This window comes from Daucus carota, chromosome 5 (genome assembly GCF_001625215.2).
Source record: "Daucus carota subsp. sativus chromosome 5, DH1 v3.0, whole genome shotgun sequence".
Lineage (NCBI taxonomy): Eukaryota > Viridiplantae > Streptophyta > Magnoliopsida > Apiales > Apiaceae > Daucus > Daucus carota.
Genome location: NC_030385.2, coordinates 18,838,023 through 18,862,863, shown reverse-complemented (window position 1 = coordinate 18,862,863; position 24,841 = coordinate 18,838,023). Strand labels below are relative to the sequence as shown.

General features: G+C 37.2%; 1 long non-coding RNA gene across 1 annotated transcript; it reads left to right on the top strand.

Moving 5' to 3' along the window:
* The first annotated feature begins 8,319 nt into the window (after positions 1-8,319).
* LOC135152961 (uncharacterized) lies at positions 8,320-19,257 on the top strand. The gene is made up of 5 exons (XR_010292329.1): positions 8,320-9,321; positions 9,416-9,944; positions 10,251-10,432; positions 11,261-11,307; positions 18,967-19,257. It is a non-coding gene; the product is annotated as an uncharacterized LOC135152961 (long non-coding RNA).
* Positions 19,258-24,841: the final 5,584 nt, after the last annotated feature.

The window sequence follows — 24,841 nt, the reverse complement described above, 5'->3', positions numbered from 1 at the left end:
TTACGAAAGAGCTTTTCAGGATTTTCTTCAAACGGTTCAAGAGGTTCTTCAGATATACGGGTTTTGACCATGTACCTGAAAACACAAACCGTTTAAACCACAACGGCAAAAAACTAACACAAAATAAAAGCAAAGCGAATTTCAATCCCCGGTGGCGCGGCGCCAAAAATTGATGTGAATCAATTAAACCCTTTTATGTCGTTTATAATGCAGTGAAAGTAAGAGTATCGTTCTACGCCAGGAATCAAGGGTTCACTTAACTTAAATTTTGCAAAGAGATAACGTTTTAATTTTGTTTTATCTATTAATTAAACTAATTATTAAACTAAATCAAGTGTGTTTTTAACAATTAAAGAAGCATGTTGGAAAGCATGAAGATCCACCACTAAACCCATGACATACTCTGAAACTCTTATGATATGTTCTGAAAGACACTTATAGAGAACTTGCCATGGCCCATATAGAAACAAGCTCTGCTATCCGCATAACCCCATGGACCACATAGAAAGGCTAAAACAGATTACACACTGATACAATTAATCCCATGGACCACATAGAAAGATTAATTGACTTTACAGATATATCAATCACATAACTGAATCGGATGTCCACATACCACATTTAATTGAAGAATATCTATAAGCATTGACGTATATATAAGCGCAATTAAGAACATATCTCGGAAAATCAAAATATCATTGTCATAAAGTTTAGGGCTTCAAAACAGCCCTCCAACAATAAAGGTTTAGCCAATCATAGTCATAGTAAAACACGTAAGAATCATAAAAAGAATATAATACGATACAAAGTGTCGATCCTTTCTCTTCTTCTCCGTGGCTCTCCACAATAGCACGTAAGTAAAACTCAGTCTAATAAAACCTAATACAAAAGTGTTTTTATTCTAAGAGGAATATACAAGGCAATTCCGAAACTGAATGGGTTTCCCAAAAGGTCAAAATTCGCAGTTGACTTTCTCCCCTGTTCTTGGGCTGTTTCAGCGGGCTTTTGATATCTGGACTAATCTAGAATGATAGAAAAATAAATTATCTTCGCGTGGGCTGTTTACTCGCCCAAATCCGACTTCTAGAACTCAAGATATGACCCAAATATTTTTCCTTGTGCAATTAGCCAAAAAATCCGAATATTCTTGTAATTTGCTCCAAATCCTTTCAAATTTATAATTCCTTGCTCCCGACAATAAAATATTAAAATATAATTAATATATGTCCAATTAAATACAAAATCTATACTATACTATTAAAGCCGAAACATTAAAAGTTTGGTCGGTCGGTACGCGGGCTTTTATACGGACTTTTATAATTAGCGGGTTTCAAACAAAATTAGTGGGCTTCAAATAAAATATAAACAAATCAAAACATAAAACAAATATACGATCAAAACATAAAACACATATAAAACCTATTTGACTATACCAAAACTAAAGTCAAACCTTAAAAAATATTATATTATTAAAACTGAAACTTTAAAAATTTGATCGGTCGATACTTGGGCCAAAATACGGACCTATTTATATACCAATTATTCTTTTCAACTAAAATATGTTATTTTTTTATATTTTCTAATTAAAAAAACTCCATTTTTTAAATAACATCGAAAAATATAGTAATTACCTTTTTAACAAAAACACGTTATCTTTTTTATATATTCTGACTAAAAAACGGATCTTCTACAATTAACACGGGCTATGTATATCATAATTTTATTCTCATAATAATATTAGTTTACTATACTATTAAAGACGAAACATTAAAAATTTGATCGGTCGGTACTTTTGTCAAATTATGAGCCTACTTATATAATCAATTATATTTTTAACTAAATCTATTATCTTTTTTTACATGTTCTAACTTAAAAAAACTCAATTTTCTAAAAATAATATTGGACAACATAGCAACTACCTTTCTTAACTAAAACACATTATCTTTTTCAAAATACTAACTTAAAAATCGATTTTCCAAAAATAACATATGCAACATTCATATAAAAAAAATATTATATATCTAGGGGAGGGTTTTGGTACAAACTTATAAATTTTTTTTTGTTCAGCACATATATAACTTGAGTTCAACATTTTTTAAGATCGATTAAAATTGTGTTGGAGTAGTGCATAAACTAATTTTTCTAAGTTAAACGTATTATATAACCAATATTTATCTTTCTAGACCCTACCCAAACCCCAGAGGTATAGTTTAAGCATCTCTATAAATATATTCAACACAATAATAATTAATATTCTACGCACAATGTTGAACCCCTGTTACAAATGTGTTGAATGCACGATTTATTTACGCGTTTTTTTTAAAAATTGTGATGTTTTTTCAATAATTTTCAACATGAATACTTTCTATAACTAAAGATTAACACGTTGGAAGAATTAAAAAAATTCAAAATAAAAGTTTGTAAGTTTGTAACTTTAAAAAAAAATTATTTGATCATATCCCTATATATCTATATTATTATACTATTAAATCCGAAAATATTGAAAGTTTGGTCGGTCGGTACTTGGGCCAAAATACGGGCCTATCTATATACCAATTATTCTTTTTAATTAAATTATGTTATCTTTTTCATATTTTCTAACTAAAAAAATTCCATCATTTAAAATAATATCGAGAAACATAGTACTACTTTTTTTTTAACTAAAACACATTATCTTTTTTATATTTTCTAACTAAAAAACAAATCTTCTACAATTAACACGAGCTACATATATAAAAATACAATATTATTATATCTAATTATTAATAAATAACCTGTGATATTTTTCAACCAAAATACATTAACATTATTTTTAAATACACTAATGGACTCACTTTAAAAGTAATAGTATAAATCTATAATATATTATTATACTGTTAAATTAGAAACATGAAAAGTTCAATTAGTCGGTAGGTCAGTTGAGTTTGGTGAACCGGTTGGTATTCGACCCACGAACTTCTTTGTTTATAACATGTTGTAATATTTTTTTTATTATCTATTAAACCAAAATATTTAGGTTATTGTGATGGGTCGGTATTTCGTTTTAGGCGCCTTATTTAACTTAATATGTTCCATACTATATTATTAATTATCAACAACGAAATATTAAAAGATTGATTGGTTGATTTATATCCGATTTTATAGATCTCCTTAAATTGTAACATGAAAAAAACGTATTTTAATATTCTCAGTAAAATATATATGTTCGACATAATATTTAATTAGTCATTTGACGAAATTAACAATTAAGAATTTATCATCTGTTAAATAAAAAATTTATTTAATCATATTATTATATCAAAATTTTATTCTCACAATAATATTAGTTTAAGTTAAAATATATACGATAAAATAACAAATATTATTACCGCCCGTGCATTGCACGGGTTATAAGCTAGTATAACTAATATGAGAATAATTATTATCTAAAATATATATAAATATATACTCTATCTTCTGGACGAAGGAAAATATAAATAAACAAAGTCTCAGCTTCCGGTTGCCAGAAGCACAAGGATGGGCTAAGGGTTTAATTTTCGCATGGTCGCTCATGTAATCTTCGATTTGTGGAAATATATTGTCATTTTGTGCTGCCAAACTGAACTCTACGAGTAGTAGCTGTAGGCAGCCCCTATTTCTTGACTCTTCTTTTGTTGTACTACTCATTGGGTTATGATTATGGCATCATGTCCATATATTCATAAAGTCGAACATTTATGTATGGGTTTCGTATTAAAATCACACTATTATGGAGTATCCAGTTTTATTTTGTTTTACATGCTCCACCTCGTTGCCTCTCTCCTCACACAACTTTTAACGCTTAAAACAATTCCGACTCGGTTTACAAAATATTCGGACTTCTAAACGAAACCTATTTACCTATACAATGGATGGTACCGTGTCCTCTTTTATTTTGATCATATATAATTTTTCTTTATTATTTTGTTTATCTCAGACCCCTTTTCATTATATACTAGCGTAGAAACCCGTGCAAGGCACGGGTCTCTGATTTAAAATCACATTCTAAATTTGTTATTTAATTTATTTAACAAATTTAAATTTTGATACTTTTTTATTTTTGAAATATATATTTATTAATTCATCTATTTTTTTTAATATATTTTTGTACTTGAAAAATGTAAATGATGCCAGATGTGAAATTATTGACAAAATTTATATATCGGTTAGACAAAAAAAGCTTGATGGTGTTCGACATGAGAAAATTAAACTTATATTCAATATCATATGTTACATCCACTTATGCTCTTTTTATTCAAGTGGTCGGACTATTTATTAATTTTAGATTGAAAATGAACATAAAGTTTTTATAATCGAATAATAATCAAATTCTCTTTCAAGTTGAGTGGACATTTTAAAATCATATAAGTGACATATTTCATCATGCACGTTAAGATATATTCATACACTCTTTTAAAGACGTTCTTGCGATCTTTGAAAAAGGATATTTCTAGTATCGATAATAAGCTTTTTACCAATGCTTCTACGCTGATCACGTTCTCTTTAATATCCACATCCTATTCATGAAAAAAAAAATTGTGCTCTTAGGGACAATTTTTATATTCTGTGTTATGAAGGTAATCGTACATGTTTTGTCCCTAACTTTTGACCAATATCGAAATGACATCTTCCATTTTCCTATATTTGAAGATTTTAGACTTTTTAGTTGAAAAAAAAGAAGAAAAAGAATGAAATTAGGACCGTAAACAAACACAAATGTTTGTCAGGAACTCGACTCGACTCGGTTCATTGTCGAGTTCAAACAACAAAAACTGTTCGTTAAGGAATTTGAGTAGAGTTTTATTATTGTGTAAATTCAAACTCAACCTTTAAACTCGTACTCGAGTTGGTTATAGATAAAAATAAATAATTTTTATTATATCTTTTTATATTTTTCTTGTACACTTTTTCCTTGCGATATTGGGTAATATTATATTGGAATTCATTTAATAAGTTTTTTTAAATTAATAATGTTAAATCAAAATTCTAGATGAACCAAAACTAAAAAAATAAAATAAAATATTGAAATTGTTTGAGGTGTTCACAAGTGATTCAAACTTGACTCATTTCGCATAAAACTTAAACTCAAACAACATAAGTCTAATAACAAAAATAACAAACTTAACTTCACAATTGAATTTACATCTATTATTTATATGTAATGTCATAATAAAAATTAAACTAATTTATATTATTTGAAAATTCTTACAACAAATAAAATTATGATATGATAAATAATGTGCATTTACGTAACAAAACATATTATATATATATAATAAAATCAAATTATATTATTCAATAATAATAATAATTAATATAAATACAATATATATTATGAGAGTGCTGTCTGATTTTAACAATCCCATAACAATAATATTTAATCTATTTTTAACAATAATCATAAAATATTATCATATTTATTATTTTTTTGTTAAATAAAGATATAACAATAATTTTCTATAGGTTACGTTTACCATAGTCCTCTTTTAATATATGAAAGTAGGATAACCGTAATATTATTTAAAAGTTATAATAAAATCAAAAGCATCTTAAAAGATTTGCTGATTTATTAAGTTATGATCTTGCATTAAATTCTCGAGGATAGAGGTTTGATTGCTCACTACAATAAAATTAATCAATTTTTGCATTTATGATAAAATGGTGGCATTTTTGTTATTTTTTGTTGAATAAGGATATGTTAGTCATTTCACAGCCATTTTATTGGTTCTTTTTGCCCTTTGTTCTCTTTTAATATATAGAAGTAGATTTCTTTCTAGGAATTGTTTGGTTTATATACTTTTTAGACGTCAGAGTTTCATTCATTTATGCGTTACAAATCAAATCCTATTTATCTTGATTACATTTTCTATTTTGTCTATCTCAAAATTATTATCCACTTTCGGTTAAATTTAGCGCTAATTATATTCATTTATTCGAAAAATATTACTCTCTCTGTCCTACTCATTTCCTTATGTTATTTTTTGTCACGTTTTTCCACGTTCATTTAAAATATAGTTTCATTATATATTTTTTAAATTTTTTCTAAGAATAAAAATTTGATGTTTAAACTTTTATTCAAGAGAATTTTTTTTTAAAAAAAAAGTTATGAAACTATACCTTATAGGAGCCTCAAAATACGTGCAAACAGTATACGTAAACTATTCAGAGGGACGGAGGGAGTATATTTTCATACCTATCAATTTGTTCAATATGATTGAATAAAATATAGACATCTGATTACATTTAAAAATTAAAAATCCATAAAATTTGTTTAAACTAAAGATAATTAGACTTATTTTAATTCAAAAATAATTACAGTGCGGGAGACTACCCATCAATATATGTTTAGATATTGAAAGCTCGTGCACATGACACACTAAATATTTCCTTTAAAGAAAAAAATTTTAAAGGTCATAATTAAAAAGTTTTTTTTTACCTTGCATCATAAATTCACAATATTTACACATTTAATAAAAAATATTCGACCGTTCTGATTTAAATTTTCAAAAAAAATAAATAAATACACAAATTTCAAATAATTTAGTGATTTGGATTATTCACTCTTTAACAAAAAAAAATTGATTAATCTCTACCGTTAACATTATATAGGGCCCTTTGGGCAATTTTAAAAAAATTGATTTCATGTTTAACGTAAATAAGTGGATTCGTAAATAAGTGGATTAGAGCTGAAAAATAAATAGGTAAATTAATAAAGTGTTTGGAAAATAAGTGGAATCTCTGATAGAGAAGTTAGCATACTCAACTTCAATGTTTCTACTTATTTACACAAACCGGTCAAAAGAAAAACAGAAGCCAAAAGTAGGATACTTCCTTTAAACAAACAGCCCCACTAAAAAAATTAGATAATTAGAGATATTGAAAGCTCGTACACATGACAGACTAAATATTTTCCTTTAAAGAAAAAAAAAATTTAAAGGTCATAAATAAAAAGTTTTTTTTATCTTGCATCATAAATTCACAATATTTACACATTTAATAAAAAATATTTGACCGTTCAGATTTAAATTTTCAAAATAAATAAATAAATACACAAATTTCAAATAATTTAGTGATTTGGATCATTCACTCTTTAACAAAAAAAATTGATTAATCTTAAAAATTGATTAGTGCTGAAAAATAAATAAGTAAGTTAATAAAATGTTTGAAAAATAAGTGAAAAATAGAGAAATTAGCATCCTCAACTTCAATGATTCTACTTATTTACACAAACTGGTCAAATGAAAAAACCGAAACCAAAAGTAGGATACTTCCTTTAAACAAACAGGCCCACTAATATCATTAGTTTTAAAAGATGAAGAGAAAGAAACAACCACCAAAATTCAAATTTTAATTTTTAACTCTTCAGACGGAGGATGATTGGAAACTCATAATCTCAAATCAATGATACTAGGTTTTATGTCATGTCCAAGAAATGTCCTATATAATGTTTTAAGTCATAATTTAGAGTATTTCGTAAAAAAATTTAATCCAACAATATCCTAGTGATGCCTTATATCACTGGGACAAACTTTTCAAACCTTATTTTTGAGGCACATCTTTGCTTGCCCTATCCTAGATTTTATAGTAAAATATTACCCACCCTCTCTTTCTCTCTTTCTTTTATTGTCCTTTAATGATGAAAGAAAACTTTTAATAATAAAATATTAAATATTAAATATGTGATGAGGATAAGGTACATTGTTGGAGTTGAAGTTAGTTAAATATGTCCTAAATCACTAGAACATAATTTTTTATATTATATTAAAGGCATCAACTAAAATACTCTTGGACTTGCTCTAATGCGGAAAGAAATCATCATTCCATGAAGGCAGGACGAGGACATCAACGACAAGCAGACTTATGCTGAGGTTCTCAAACAAGGTCTTCATCCTTTAACAAAGATAGTATCCTCCAAAAATAATCCAATTCAGAGAAAGATATCAAAAAATGGATGCATTTCGATAATAATAGACAACTTACTAGAAGAGGCTGGTGTATGAGAAATATGACTTCACTTCAACATGTAGATGATAATAAAGGACATGCATCATCCTCCTAAGAAAAAGACAGACACAATTTCAAATATGGATTTGTAATAGTAAAAGATAGGAAGGATTCCCAATTCTTGATTAACTATTTTAATCGTCAAACCTATTGTAATAAGATATTGCTAATTTATATATTGGGAGCTTATTTGAAAACAATACTATAAATCCCAATAATACTAGAATAGGGTTCTAACAGGGAAGGAAATAGTCAGCTACATTCACAAACTTTAAGGCTAACTTAGGGAAGGCTTATATGTAGATGGATGATTGCGTGATATTGCATAATATTAGGACTGTCCATGGGAAAGTTAAGGATAGCTTCAAAGGATGGATTAAGCGGATTTTATTGGGTATAACGAGCCATCCTGTGAAGACTTGGTACAAGAGAAGGTCTTCAGTCAAGTTTTAAACGTCATAAAGGTTGGGTTGTCTAATATACGGTTTTCCTTTACTTTTGTGGAAGAGGGAGGCATGCAAATATATTTTGGTGGTCTTCTGACTTTCTTCTAAGAGATTAAGGAGGTAAAAAAGAATGATCTTGTAGTTATGATGATAACTTTTAGTTATCTTGTGATGGACTCCCAAGACTAATTTGGAATAAAGAAACTTGGGAGAAGATCTTAGAAGACTAGGGTTCTCTTATAATGGAACTCCTGGAATTTGTGGTGGAAGGAACTTGTGCCACACAAGAATCTGTGTATATTGATATTTTGGAGACTTTGACGGTCATTTTGGAGGGGAGACGTTATTGGGTGAAGATTAGGGAGGCTAAATCTTGTTTTCCTGTAGACGAAAATTATCAAAAGGGAAACACATAGGATGAAGGCGAATGAGCACCCTGAAGCTTTTGTATCCTCTGATGGAACATCTCTACGTGGAGTGATTTTTCAATCTCGTCAATATCTATTATATATAATGCTGCAACATGGGGTTTCGTGACAGTTTCTGTGAGCCATTTTATTCAGCCCGTTACATCTTCATTAAACCCCGTTATCTTTTTACCTTCTTCAAACTCCTGGGCTTCCCCGCATACTTCTCTCGTTCTTTTATATCTTTGTGGCTCCTCCACTCCAGACTGGAGTTCTCTAGACAAATTGTCGTTAAGATCATCAGTATCTTGATTTACAACCTTTTAATAGTTCTATTCCATAGCTCATGCGTGGAAGGCTCCATCGTCTGATCCGGATTTGGAGAAAAAAGAGGACACCAAATGAACAATTATAGATGTTTTTGCAGTGTTGCTCTTCTGTAACAGGTAAAATGAGCACTGATTTTTTGAAACATCATTTTAGATATGTCAATTATCAAGTGTCACTGTCAATTAACTGTTTGATAAAGTGTCTTAGTAGACTTTCAGATTCATATGGGCTCTTAAATAAACCGAATTTGAAGGCTGAATCCAATCAATCAGTTGTTTCTTCAGTTATTCCAAGCCAACAACATATGTTTCAAGGTGGAGCCGAGAGTCCCCTAAATGCTTTCAAGATATTTTCTTCTGATGTGTGTTTTTAAAATTTTTGTAAGAAATCACTAAGATGCCAAATCACAAGAATTGTGTAATTCTAACTATCGCCAATATCTTTCACCTGTTTTTCTGTTTAATGTATTATTGGCTTCTCTGAAATACACATTATGTGTCTTGATATAGTCATGGTTTATATCGTTGGATGCAGCGGATAAACGTGTCTCAGTGGAGTTTGTTTTGCTTGAGCAAAAATCAAGTCATCTCAGTGATCTACCTGAAACTATCAACAAATTTGATAAGCAAATCAGTGAACTTGAGAACTACTCATTCCGAGCATTTTTTTACAAGTTTGGCACTTTGTATTTGGATTTTAGTTATTTGACATGATTCGGGAACCTACTATTGGTCAGAAGGTAAATAAAAAGACTTTTAATGTTTAAATCGTGTATGACTGACATTAATGAACTCCGGCGAGCTTCGAAATATAAACAATTTACCTTGACATGTCACGTAAGAAACTGGCGTCTCTCTAAATCTTGCAGGGAACTATCATTGCAACCTGGCAAAGTAGACTATATACGCTAAACATTGATAAAATATTTGATCTAGATGCAGACATCAAGTAGTATGATATATCGATATGTAAAATATCCTTATGGGGCACACAACACTAAACTGTACTAATTATATGTTACTTATTAGGAAATATTATTTTGTAGATGGAAATGTATTTCGCATTCTGGTCAAACAATGCCTGCAAGACTTGAAGGATGACATGGAGGAACAACTACAATCTCAATTCATTTTTTCCAAGAGAGATCTTATAGGCTCTCTGAAGTAGATATATTGCAGCCTGTGCTCATCCTACAGTCCCATGCTTGATAGATTCACACCCTGTCAGGTAAAAGTTTGTTGTCTGGCCAATGTTTTAGTACCGCATATTAAAACACTTTTTTTGCTAACTGATGATCGATGTTAACCGATCTATATTGTTTGACATAAATTTTATTACAAATATCTTGTGTTTAGTGGACCTTCTTATTTCCTATGTAAACGGAAGTATAATGATCTGTATACATATAAAAAATAGCCAATGATTTCCTTGCAGACCTTTATAGTTTGATATAGATTACTTGTGATAAAATGACCTTTGCATCAGATTTTTAGTGGCACTCTGGCATGTTATTTAACATACAAATACATAATTATTCCCAGTTCAGTGATATGGTTAAGAATGATTACCAGTCGTGGACATCTTTAGTTCAGGGGTTTAAATAAGTTGAAGGAAAAACAATCTTATACAAATTAGCGAAAGCTTAATGTCGCTTATAAATGCTTTTGATGCATAAGAAATATTATGTAAATATAGGATGATTATATGATAAATCTTGTCTTGTATGAGTTTGTTGTTTGGGTAGGGGCTGGGATTGATCAGGAAAAAGTATTAGAAGCTATAAAAGACCTATTTGGTTCTTTCGCTCGGTGTTTACTATCTGAACATTATTCTTTTCTGCTTATTTAAATTTAGTCTACTAACAATTAATCTTTGCACTGTTTTACAAATTTAAGCACCTGCCTATCCATCGAATGCTTGATTTTGAATTTCTTTGTGGTTTTTGTATTCTCCTGTCTTGTTGTTTTATATATTGGGTCATTTGGATTGAAATGTTGCCAGTGTTGGATTAATGTATTGAGATTGATGCTCAGTACTGTCCTTTCGTATCTACAGGAAGGGAGACACCTTCAGTTGCTGGAATTATAAATCCTGCTGCTGAGGTATTTCAGAAACTCCTTTTTGGCCAGGAAGAAATTGTCGTACCAGTACATTCAACATACGTTCTATTATCTGATCCTTACTGGCATTCTGTTGTGTTCCTTGTGATATTAAATTTTCTTGAATTTAGAGATGGTATCATTGATATGTGTTAACGGGAGAAACTGGTTAACAATAGATGTGGGTATCCGCGTGATTGTAGGAAGGAACTGCGAAAAACACAGGATAGGAAGTGATGGATGATGTAGCTGATCTTGTGTTTGATCCTCGAGAGAAAGAGAGAAAGTGTTCTCAGACGTTTCTCAGCAAGAATCAGGTTATGAGAACAAAAGGCCTACGTACCCTTATTTATAGGGGTTCAAGCTACCACGTAGTTCTTACAGGCCAAACTTCTTAGCACGGGCTAAGTGTCAGTCCGGTACATCAGAGCCCAGGTCCGTAGGACCTTGAGGGCTGCCGTCAGAAGAAGCCCGTACTCGCATGGTCTAGGCCCATATGGCCAGAGGCTGTCATGGAGCGGGTCGGAATGTAGATAATGATCCAATAAGCGGAGGTAAAGACCTTGAGATCCATACTCGTGAGCCCAACCGGGTCCACGCACGAGCCTTCATGTGTTCATCATCCTCATATGGGGCGAGGAAGCCCGTACATCCTCTATGGGGCGAGGGAGCCCATTCATCATCTTACGGGATGATGTAACCCGATCATCCTTTTATGGGGCGAGGGAGCCTGATCATCCTCTATGGGGCGAGGGAGCCCATTCACCTCTATAGGGCGAGGGAGCCTGATCATCCTCTTATGGGGCGAGGGAGCCCGTTCATCCTCTATGGGGCGAGGGAGCCCGATCATCCTCTTATGGGGCGTAGCTCTAGTGAGAGCCCAAAGGACTTAGTAAAATAAGGTGGGTGACCCCTCATATGAGGCCAACTTGTAGTAGAGATGATGAGGCCTGGGGGCCTATCTGGAGAATGAGCCCTAGGGGGATGACCGCTAGGCTAGTAGTCTTCATCTGTGATGACCCTTATGAATAATGAGGCCATATGATAGTGAAGACCTAAGCTCACTGTTCATTTTTGTAGTGACCCATAGGGTGATGGGCCCTAGGGTGATGAGCCCTCGGGTGATGACCCATAGAGTGATGACCCCTGGTGTGATGAGTCCTAGTGTGATGACCCCTCGGGGCGTAATCCTTAAGTCATCATATATCTTCTAAGTAGTGGGGGCTCATTAATGAGGCGGCCTAGAAGAACGATGAGCCCTCAAGTCTTCATATATCTTCTAAGTAGTGGGGGCTCATCAATGAGGCGGCCTAGCAGAATGATGAGCCCTTAAGCCTTCATATATCTTTTAAGTAGTGGGGGCTCATTAATGAGGCGGCCTAGCAGAATGATGAGCTCTTAAGTCTTCATATATCTTCTAAGTAGTGGGGGCTCATTAATGAGGCGGCCTAGTAGAAGGATGAGCCCTTAAGTCTTCATATATCTTCTAAGTAGTGGGGGCTTATTAATGAGGCGGCCTAGCAGAATGATGAGCACTCAAGTCTTCATATATCTTCTAAGTAGTGGGGGCTCATTAATGAGGCGGCCTAGAAGAATGATGAGCCCAAAGTACTTAGTCCAGAATAATCACGAGCCTAATAGACTCGGTCCAGTTCTCCCCCCAATTAGAAAGCAATTAATTTTATTATATAGAGGTGGATGAGCCTACCTTGGTGATCCATAACCGAATATGGGCCTGCCGAGGCTGTCAAATTTGGGCATAACAACTACCCCCGATTCCTATTCGCCATTTGAGATGCGAGGAGGAATCCGAACATGGCCTTCAAACAATGTGTATGTATGTACTTGCCGAGGCCAGGACAACGATCCCAGGTGGAGTGACCCTAGGTGAAGCGACCCTCAGGGAGCGACCCCGGGATACAGCGACCCCTGGCGGAGCGACCCCAGATGAAGCGACACTCAAAGAGCGACCCTGAGAGAAGCGACACCGGGATTCAGCGACTCCCGCTGGAGCGACCCCAGGTGAAGCGACCCCGAGAGAAGCGATACTTGGATACAACGACCCCCGGTGGAGCGACCCCAGGTGAAGTGACCCTCAGGGAGCGACCCCGGGATACAGCGACCCATGGCGGAGCGACCCCAGATGAAGCGACACTCAAGGAGCGACCCTGAGAGAAGCGACATCGGGATACAGCGACTCCCGCTGGAGCGACCCCAGGTGAAGCGACCCCGAGAGAAGCGACACTGGGATACAACGACCCCCGGTGGAGTGACCCCAGGTGAAGCTACCCTCAGGGAGCGACCCCGGGATACAGCGACCCCTGGCGTAGCGACCCCAGATGAAGCGACACTCAAGGAGCGACCCTGAGAGAAGCGACACCGGGATACAGCGACTCCCGCTGAAGTGACCCCAGGTGAAGCGACCCCGAGAGAAGAGACACTGAGATACAACGACCCCCGGTGGAGCGACCCCAGGTGAAGCTACCCTCAGGGAGCGACACCTGATGAAGCGACCGAGATACAGCGACCCCGAGTGAAGTGGCCCTCAGGGAATGACCACGTGGGAGCGACCCCTAGTGAAGCGATCCCAAGATAGCGAGGCCTGAGTATAGCAATCTCAGATGGAGCGACCCCTGGTGAAATGGCCCCAAGATAGCGAGGCCTAAGTGTAGCGACCCCGGGGGACATCATGTGAGCTCGTAATGAGCCCTCTCATGTGGGGTAGGACCTTGAACTTGATAAATATTCTAAGTAAGGGAGGCTCATTTGAGAAATCCTTAAGCCTTAATAAATCTTCTAAATAAGGAAGGCTGCCTAACAGTTTTCAACAATGACGACCCCGAGGTAAAATGAGGCCAAGGGGCAGCGAGGCCAAGAGGTAGCAATCTCTAGGCCCGTTGCTGATACTTTTAGCGACCCCCATGGGCGATGAAGCTTCCAGGGTGACGACCCCACAGGGCGAGGATCTCTCCAGGCGAGGACCCCTTGGGGTAATGACTCCCCAGGGTGACGATCCCTCAGGGCGATGACGGTCCCTCAAGGCGAGGACCCTTCGAGGTAACGACCCCTCAGGGCGACGACCCCTCTAGGGTGCTCTTCAAGAATTTCACATTAAAATTTCCCAAACGGTAGTCGTCATTAGGTGGCTACGCTCATAATTATTATCATGGAGAGATGGGGCAAGATCATTTCTCTTGATATCAAGAATCCTAGATTCTCCCTCATCCTCATTGTTCCGTAACCTAGATTGTTGGCGGGAATGATGAGGAGGGGATATATTTCTCCCGTCGTGACCTCGTGTGGTGAGACCGCTCCCTCTCGTCATGATGAGAGGGGGGTGACTTCTCCCTACGTTGGCCCTTCATTTCCCTCCTTGTTGCGTGCTTGGCCTCTAGCTTGAGTCGCAAATCTTGCTCAATTAATTTTTTTTCATACGATCAAGTACACTGGTGGTCCGAGTAGCAGATGGAGTTGGGCTGCGGAGAGAAGGTTCGGGGGCACACCTTATTTGACTTGGGGGCTCCTCGTCCGTCTCAAGTGTCCTTTCGTCCGAGATACTAGGCCTCTCCAACGCTAGCTCGAGGCACTTGGGCTCTCTCATGCTAGATCGGGGTACTTGGCATCTCCAACACTAGCTCGGGGCACTTGGGCTCTCTTGCGCTAGGCCGGACACCTCTACTTTGGGGCACTTGGGCTCTCCCACTCTAGGCCTGGGCACTTAGTCTCTCAACACTAGCCCGGGGCACTTTTACTCTCCCCCGCTAGGCCGAGGGACATGGCCTCTCCAACTCTAGCTTTGGGCACGTGGTGCGTCATGTTGACGGGAGCAGGAAACTTTAAGATAGCCCAAGAGAAGGGAGAAAGTGGCACAATAGTTGGAGGGAGCCTCTTTTCCTCCTCCATTTGACCTAGTGTCCTTCTCAGTCATGCACGTTCAAATTTCCAAGGCGCTCATCCTCATTATGGCCGCCACTCCCATTATGCTCATTATGGAGAGATGGAAAAGGATCATTCCTCCTACTGAGATGCATCCGGGATTCTCCCTCATCCTCATTATTCTGCGGCCTAGATTGTCGGTGGGAATGATAAGGAGGGGATCTCTCCCGTTGTGGACCTTGAGTAGTGCGACCGCCCTCTTGTCATGATAAGAGGGGGATCGCTCCTCCCAGCACTGGCGCTCCCTTTCTCTCCTTGCAAATTGTTGTTGATACTTGTAGCGACTCCCTTGGGCGATGTCCCCTCCTGGGTGGCGACCCCACAAGGCGAGGAACCCTCCAAACATGGACCCCTCATGGTAACGACTCCTCAGGGTGACGATCCCTCAGGGCGATGATGGCCCCTCAGGGTAATGATCCCCCTAGGGTGACGACCCCTCCATAGTACTCCTTAAGTCATTCACGTTCAAATTTCCTAAACGGTCGTCCTCATTAAGGGGCCCACGCTCGTAATTATCATCATAGAGAGAAAGGGAGGATCATTTCTCCCACTGCCCCGAATCTTAAATTTCCCCTCATCCTCATTGTTCCGCAGCCTTGATTGTCGGCGGGAATGATAAGGAGGGGATCTCACCCGTCGTGGACCTTGAGTGGTGCGACCGCTCCCTCTGGTCATGATGAGGGGGGATCACTCCTCTCTGTGCTGGCGCTCCCTTTCTCTCCTTGCAAAATGTTTGGCCTCTAGCTTGCGGCACTTGGGCTCTCCCATGCATGCTAGGCATGGGCACTTGGCATCTCTAACACTAGCTCGGGGCACTTGGGCTCTCCCGCGCTAGCTTTGAGACGCTATCAACCCCGTTAAAAGTGAGCCCGATAGAAGGGAGCACGTGGCAAAATTGTTGGAGGGAGCCTATTCTCTTCTTCCATTTGTACCAGCATCTTCCTCAAGTCTTGCACATTCAAATTCCCCAAACGATCGTCGTCATTAAGGGGGCCACGCTCATAATTATCGTCATGAAGAGAAGGCGGAGGATCATTTCTCCTGCTGCCCCGAATCCTAGATTCTCCCTCATCCTCATTGTTCCGCAGCCCAGATTGTTGGCGGGAATGATGAGGAGGGGATCTCTCCCTCATGACCTCGGGTGGTGAGACCGCTTCCTCTCGTCATTATGAGAGGGGGTTACTCCGCTCTGCGCTGGCGCTCCCTGTCCTCCTTGTTGCTTGCTTGGCCTCTCTAGCTGACTTAAGGGCACCTCGTCTATTTCAAGTGTCCTCTCGTCCTCGACCTCTCGTTCAAAATCATTCTCCAAGTTCTTGGGGGTCACTTTTGAGGCTCTCCTGCCTTTTGAGAGGCGAACAATCTTCTTAAAACCTCTCTTCGTCTTGATGGTTTGTTTCTCCATATTGGCCACCTTAGATGTGATAGTCACCATCTTCCCAGAGATATTTAATGATGGGATCATATATTGGGATCTCTCCTTCAGGAGTGTCCAGGGGTCCCCTTTCGGGATCATCAGTATGGGGGACCGCACTGTTCTCCTCATCGATGGCTCCTTGAAAGGTCCTCCCTGCTCTCCTGGACTTATTCTTCCTACGGCTCATCTTTCTCCCTAAGATGTTTTGATCTCCCACTGTGGTCGCCAAATTGTTAACGGGAGAAACTGGTTAACAACAAATGTGGGTATCCGAGTGAATATAGGAAGGAACCGCGAAGAACACGGGACGGGAAGTGATGGATGATGTAGCTGATCTTGTGTTTGATCCTCGAGAGAAAGAGAGAAAGTGTTCTCAAACATTTCTCAGCAAGAACCGGGTCATGAGCACAAGAGGCCTACGTACCCTTATTTATAGGGGTTCAAGCTACCACGTAGTTCTTACGGGCCAAACTTCTTAGCACGGGCTAAGTGTTAGTCCGGTCCATCAGAGCCCAGGTCCGCAGGATCTTGAGGGCCGCTGTCAGAAGAAGCCCGTACTCACATGGCCTAGGCCAATATGGCAAGAGGCTGTCATGGAGCGGGTCGGAATGTAGATAATGATCCAATAAGCGGAGGTAAAGACTTCGAGATCCATACTCGTGGGCCCAACCGGGTCCTGGAACGAGCCTTCATGTCTTCATCATCCTCAGATGGGGCGAGGGAGCCCGTACATCCTCGATGGGGCGAGGGAGCCCATTCATCATCTTACGGGGTGATGTAACCCATTCATCATCTTACGAGGTGATGTAACACGATCATCCTCTTATGGGGACAGAGAGCCCGATCATCCTCTATAAGGCGAGGGAGCCCATTCATCCTCTATGGGGTGAGGGAGCCGATCATCCTCTTATGGGGAGAGGGAGCCCGATCATCCTCTATGGGGTGAGGGAGCCCGTTCATCCTCTATGAGGCGAGGGAGCCCGTTCATCCTCTATGGGGCGAGGGAGCCCGATCATCCTTTTATGGGGCGAGGGAGCCCGAGATAGAGGGCGTAGCCCTAGTGAGAGCCCAAAGGACTTAGTAAAATAAGGTTGGTGACCCCTCTGATGAGGACAATTGTAGTAGAGATGATGAGTCCTAGGGGGCCTATCTGGAGAATGAGCCCTAGGATGATGACCCCTAGGCTAGTAGTCTTCATCAGTGATGACTCTTAAGAATAATGAGGTCATAGGATAATGTGGACCTAGGCTCACTATTCATCTTTGTAGTGAATAATTGGGTGATGGGCCCTAGGGTGATGAGCCCTTGGGTGATGACCCCTAGGGTGATGAGCGTTCGGGTGATGAACCCTAGTGTGATGACCCCTCCGGGCGTAATCCTTAAGTCTTCGTATATTTTCTAAGTAGTGGGGGCTCATTAATGAGGCGGCCTAGAAGAATGATGAGCCCTCAAGTCTTCATATATCTTGTAAGTAGTGGGGGCTCATCAATGAGGCGGCCTAGCAGAATGATGAGCCCTTAAGTCTTCATATATCTTCTAAGTAGTGGGGGCTCACTAATGAGGCGCCCTAGCAAAATGATGAGCCCTTAAGTCTTCAAATATCTTCAAAGTAGTGGGGGCTCATTAATGAGACGGCCTAGCAGAATGATGAGCCCTCAAGTCTTCATATATCTTCTAAGTAGTGGGGGCTCATTAATGAGGCTGCCTAGCAGAATGATGAGCCCTCAAGTCTTCATATATCTTCTAAGTAGTGGGGGCTCATTAATGAGACGGCCTAGCAGAATGATGAGCTCTCAAGTCTTCATATATCTTCTAAGTAGTGGGGGCTCATTAATGAGGCGGCCTAGCAGAATGATGAGCCCAAAGTACTTAGTCCAGAATAATCACGATGCTTGTAATACAATATTAATATTCTTTGTGAGGATATCATCAAAAAAGTCAACAAAGCTGAAGAGTATATCGATGTATTGTAGTTACAACGCGAGTTATATGTTATGATTAGTAAAGAAATAATCTGATATAGTTATCGTGTTTCTCAAGAAATTAGGTAGGTTATCCTGTCAAAAAGAATATGCACACATAATATTACAGTATATAAATATTATATTACAAAAATAAAAAAAACTCTTTTTCCAATGTAATTTCAGCAATTTTCGTATTGTAGCCCAAAAACATAATGAGGCTGTAATTTTTAATGAAGTTGCAAATGCATGAAGGTTGGGTTCTAACCATGCTAATTTGAGTTAGTGCAGCTCGAAAGATATTAATATGTATTGAGATAGATGCTCTGTAATGTCCTTTTGTATTTACAGGAGAGACACCTTCAGTTGCTGGAATTATAAATCCTGGTGCTGAGGGATTTCAGTAACTATTTTTTGGCCAGGAAGAAACTATTGTACCAGTACATTGAACGTACGTTCTCCGCTAAGAACATCATTCGTTCTTCGATAATATTCCTTCGTAGGCACCATCATCAGGAACTGGTTTCCATTTGTATAGATTGACAATGTTTTACAGATTTTTTTTTTTTGTCAGATAATGGATTTTAACATTGTGGTGAATGACAACTAGCAACCTAAAATTCTATCGTGGTCCTTTCAAGATAGTGCAATAGTATTTAATTCCATATTCATGATTAATTCCATATTCACGGATGAACTCCAGGCTCCAATTTTTATACTCTTGTCTTTCTTTTTTCCATGTAAATTTGCAAACATTTTTCCTCCTAATGACCATATACACACATATGCATGTTTCTAGATTTTATCAATAACTAATATATCTACATTATTTTTCAATAATCGATATGTTTAAATCTTCAACAATCCAACAGTTCAAATATAGACGTAGTTAGAACATGCCCGTGCCTTGCACGGGCTATAAAGCTAGTTTTAAATATGATATGCCATCAAGGGACTCCTTTAAGGCTTATGGCAAAGTTGCACATGATGACGATATGATTGCAGATACTACAGAGATTTAAGATAACAGTCTGAAAAAGAGTAATTTTCAAAGCCAGGGAAATGTTGTTCATGATGGGAAGCCAAAACACAATGATCGAAGTAATTGGGAGTTTAGGGAGACAGTTATTATCTCATCTTCGGACTCCGGAAAGATTGGTATCTACATGACCCTGGATTGGAGACAACCTATGAGTCATTTATTCAGGATAATCTTAAGAGGAATGAGCTCTATTTCTATCAAAAATTGGGTGGAAAAGTAGAGACTTTATGCTCAAATATGAGAAAAATGAAGTAAGGAAAAAAGTGGAAATCACCACCAGAAAAAAAATCGCCAGCGAAGGCTCCTGGATGCTGCAAAATAGAGGGAAAGGGAGGGGAAAATGCAGGGGACGACTGTGATAATGTGTGGGTGTCTGCCGGCGGTGGCGATTGAGCCGCCGCGGTGCTGAAAGTGTAAGTGAGGGCGAGGAATGAGGGGGGGAGAGAATTTGATGGTATGTATGTGCCTCCGCGGTGCAGATACGAAGGAGGAAGTCATAGACGAAGGTCGCGGTTGCGACGGAGCTCGTGACGTGGGGGGGGGGGGAGGGAGGTAGGGCGGACTTCGTGTTAGACCATGGGTAATTGTAGCCCCCCATCCTTTCAGCAGCTGAGTATTAATACTTTATATTCCATATACAATTATTTATAAAATTTGAAAATGCCCCCCCCCCCCCTCATACAATCAATTTAATAGAATTATCCCAATAGCCCATAATTGGCTTGGCCCATGTAAATCCAAATAGACAAGTAAATAAAAAAAAGTAATTTATACTAAGAAACTCCTTTCTAGTTTCCAGACTCTGTACATGAAAATATCTCTCGACACTTCCTCTCTGCGATTCTGGAGTTCAGTTCGCCCGGTGCCAAAATTCAAAAAGGCGCAAGCAACAAGTTAATCTAAAAGACTAATAAGGTACACAACTTATAAATACCTTACATCCTTATTTGATTAATTTACTATGTGTTGTTTATTGTAGTCTGTAGAATCCCTAATTGGCTAATTTTCTCATACAGGGTAATGATAGATTCTAGAAATTAGGATTTGTCTTACATATTAATGTTATTCTTAAGATTAAAATGTGTGTATGTGACTCTGTCTCTTTGTGATCGTTAATTTGTCACCGGTTATAAATGGTAAAATTAACCACAATTGAAGAATTTTTCAAAAGAAGAATGCTGAAATTTCTCAGCCTTTTCAGCCTCAATCAACACCTTTAGATACGGAAACCAATGTTTATAATTCTAGTAACTTAAATTCTGAAAGTCAGCCCATCAAAATTGCAAAAAATTGAAAAAAATAGAGATGGTGATATAAATTCATTGGTGCGGGATCTGGGATTACGACCTCCAATTTGGGATTATCCTATTGAAAGTCGTGATGAAATCCGAAGAGCTTACATTATATTAAGACATGCCCATATCAAATTATTTTTTCAAAGTATCCAAGATCAAAAGAAAAACACCACGTAATTTTCAAGCATCATGGTTTAAACAATTTCCGTCATGGTTAGAATATTCCGTAAGTAAAGATGCTGCATTTTGTCTTCCGTGTTACCTGTTTCGACCATAATATGGGCCTTCTGGAATTGATGCATTCACAATAAATGGTTTTTAATCTTGGAATAAAGTGAGGGATTGCAGAAATTGTGCTTTAGTGGAACCTGCTAGAAAAGATTCTTCTTCTTTTCATCGCAATGCTGAACTAGAATGTGACGATCTTATAAATCAAGGTCAACAGATTGTACAGAGGTTTGAGAGACACAATTCTGAATAAATTGCCAGAACAGACTTGATTGGAAGTTTCAGTTTATGTAGCTAGGTTCCTAGCATATTAAGAAAGTGCTTTTAAAGGTCATGATGAAACCAAAGATTCGTTAAATACTGGAAATTATAAAAAAAAACTGAATGTCAAAGCCTCTTATAATGATAAAGTGGCTAAAGTGGTAGGTAATGCTCTAAAAAATTTAACCTACACATCACCAAGAATGCAAAAAAAAGATTTTGCACGTCTTTTCAACAAAGGTGAAGAAGGCCATTCATGATGAAATAGGCGATAAAAAACTTTGTTTGATCGTTGATGAATCTCGGGATGAATCTAAATGTAAACAAATGCCTATTGTGCTATGATTTGTTGACAAAGATGGCTATGTGCGAGAAATGTTTTTTGGCCTTGTCTATGTTAAGGACACTGCATCAATTACATTGAAGGAAACAATTTTGATCTTCTGTCTCATCACAATCTTAATGTTCAATAATAATGGGTCAAGGTTATGATGGTGCAATTAACATGCGAGGGGAATGGAATGGATTGCAAGCTTTAGTCTTGAGAGATTGTCCGTATGCATATTATGTTCATTGTATGGCTCATCACCTACAATTGGCATTAGTTGCTGCTTCAAGAGATGTCATTCTCGTGCATCACTTTTTTAATAAGTTAAATAACATTATCAATATTGTTAGATCCTCGTGTAAGCGTAATGATCAACTAAAAGCTGCTCATGCTTCCATATTACTTATTATCTTGCAATGATGAGCTTTAGAGTGGTAAAGGAAAAAAATCATATTGGCGCTTTACAAAAGGCTGGGGATACTAGTTGGAGTTCCCATTTAAAATCTGTTTCCAACTTGTTGAAAATTTTTAGTGCCACTTGTGAAGCCTTACTCAATATTATTGAAGATGGAACTATATCCACTCAACGAGCAGATGCAGATGCAACATATAAGGCATATGCGGATGTAGCATATGAGGCACTAACTTCATTTGAGTTTGTTTTAATTTTGCACATGATAAGAAAATTATGGATATTACTGATTTGCTTTGTCATGCTCTTCAAAATAAAGATCAAGACATATTAAATGCAATGCAACTTGCTTCTTCAACCAAGTTATTAATTCAAAAATTGTGAGAAGACGGATAGAATCAGCTGCTTTTAGATGTGAAGACTTTTTGCGATTTAGTTAATACTCCATTACATGACTTGAGTATTCAATATATTTCAATAAAAGGAAGAGCTCGACATCAAGAAGGCAATTTGACAATCGAGCATCACTACAATGTTGATATATTTGTTGTTGTGCTAGACTCTCAATTACAAGAACTGAATAGCAGTTTCAATGAACAAACAGTTGAGTTACTTGTTTTAAGTGGACAATTTAAGATCCAAAAGAGATGCAAGAATCATTTAGGATTAATGATATCCTAAAGTTAGTTCAGAATTTATACCCGCAAGATTTTTGCCAAATTTGAGATGGCTCAGTTAAGGATGCAGTTATTGATCATGAACGACAACATCAAACGTTTGGAAATTTGTCAACAATTTCAAATTTGTCTCAATGGTTAAAGAAGACGAGAAAAACAAACATCTATCCACTTGGGTATAAACTGGTAGCTCTTATTCTAACACTTTCCGTTTCTACAGCTACGACAGAGCGATCTTTTTCAGCCACGAGTTTTGTTAAAAACAAGCTTCGAAACAAAATGCATGATGGATATCTCACTGATTGTCTAATATTGAATCTTGAAAAAAAAAATTGCTTGTACTATTATTGTGGATTCGATTATAGATGGTTTTAGTGACTTAAAAGAGCGAAGATCTCTATTTTGATGTAGTACAATTGATAATAAAATATTTTGCTCTTTTTGTAAGAATTTTTTTTTGGCCCCGGTTATACTTTTAGTTTGCGTCCGCCCCTGGAGGGAGGGAGGGAGAGATATGGAGCAATGGCGTGTGTATTGATTTTGGGTATATGTAACTAAGGCTGGGGATCAACGGTGGAGAGGGATGGTAGCACAACTCTAACGGGGTTGTACAAAGATGTCGACGATGATGCTGCAATGTTAGTGCCGGAGGATGAGGGCAGAGTCGTAGAGAGTGGGGGGGATAAAAATTGTGTGGTTGTTATTATTTGAAAAAAATTAAATAATTATCTTTAGCAAATAAGATGATGGAATTTTTTAAATTTTGAGTACTAAAGAACTGGTGAAATAATCTGATTTATATTATTTGTCTTGAATTTAAAATATTACTATATTATTACTTATAATATTTGTGTTTAATAAATATATCAAGTTTGGGTTTGGATCGGGTTTGGAATGAGTTTCGGATTTTGGTTCGACGCACATAGGATTAAGAGGAAAATCTAAACTTCAAATATCGGATTCGGTAATATTTAATCGGGTATTTATCGGAACGAATTGTTTTATCGATCGCTGTTTGATTACATGATGTTTAATTACAAATATATATATATATATATATATATATATATATATATATATATATATCTGTGTGTGTGTGTGTGTGTGTGTTTGTGTTTGGGTAATTTTAGTTAAAATAATTGGTAAATAAGAGAAATGAAGTCTTACTGGGAAATAAGATAGAAAATAGTACTCCCCCGTCCAACTTGTTTTGACTCTTTTGACTTTTTGTGGTCAAATTAAATTGGCCAAACTTTGACCGTTAATGATTAATTATTCCTAAATGATCTCTAAATATTGAAAAATTAAAGTAGAATAAATTTAGATTTTAGTAATATATTTTTGGGAATTTGCCATGTATACTACTTTTTAGATCTTATTTAGAAATATACTACTCTCTCTTAAATCTTTCAAATATATTATATTTTGAATGTTATTTTCAAATATACTACCTTATCTAATTCACTTTTTCATTTCTAACCCCATTTGTGCAAACATATAAACTCAGCCTAAACAGGTTTTCACTTCTCATTCCCTCGTATCCTCCGTGCCGCTGCCGCCTACCACCGGACCAACATCCCCTCCTCCGTCCCCACCACACCATCACATTCACCTCTATGATCTCCTTCCCCCACTGATCTTCTCCTAAAAGGCAACACTCCCGTTCACAAATTCATCTCTCTCTAATACGCCGTCGTTGTTGTTCTCTTCATTCTCTTCAGTCTCTCCATATTGCTTTCTGAGACGACGCTTTTGCTTCCTTTTTCGAATGATCTCTTTTTCCCCCTTGCTTCCGGCATCTTTTTCTTCCAGTACTATGTTTCTTCATTTGCTGCTCACTTCCAAATCTCTGATTTGCAAGCGCATTGTGATTCCGTCTCCGCCAAAATCTCTGCGCTTTCGTCGTTGCTGCTTGCTTGCTTTCCAAAACTAACATACAAAACCCACAGATTTAATTTAATTGATTTTTTTTCAAACAAATAT